Source organism: Morone saxatilis, unplaced genomic scaffold, assembly GCF_004916995.1.
Source record: "Morone saxatilis isolate NCDOM2014 unplaced genomic scaffold, NCSU_SB_2.0 Contig9, whole genome shotgun sequence".
Lineage (NCBI taxonomy): Eukaryota > Metazoa > Chordata > Actinopteri > Moronidae > Morone > Morone saxatilis.
Genome location: NW_023340268.1, coordinates 19,928,054 through 19,928,604, shown reverse-complemented (window position 1 = coordinate 19,928,604; position 551 = coordinate 19,928,054).

The window sequence follows — 551 nt, the reverse complement described above, 5'->3', positions numbered from 1 at the left end:
GCATGTGTAAATCAACACGGCAACAGTACATGTTAGTGTGTGCATGAGGGCAGTGGAACCTTATCACCTTGGTCATCCCTTGTGCTGGAAATGTTTGTGTCAGCAGCTGTCGGTGCTCGATGAAATGCTGCTATCTTACAGGTAGCGTTGACTGCTGCAAATTGGTTCATGCTTTTTATGGTGTGTGAGATAGCTTTACTGACTTACAGTTTCTCAATTCTTTACACATATTTTCTGAAAGCATGCCTCAGTCTCAGAACTCTACACACAAATCAAAAAACACAATAGGCAAAACCTATTAATTATCCTGCAAAATGAAACTTTACATTCAAAACAATGTTATTTCTTCTCAAAATGGTATTTTGTTTTCAATGACACACACAAACCATCATATGAATAGACATTTAATAAGAACCAGTTGAACACTGATGTGCTCAATGTAAAACACTATGATGAATGGAAAACACTCCATTCATCATAATGACTTAGGCCTTTTTGTTCAGTGTTACACTTACTACAGACAGTACATACATAAGTGTGTTGTAAAATAT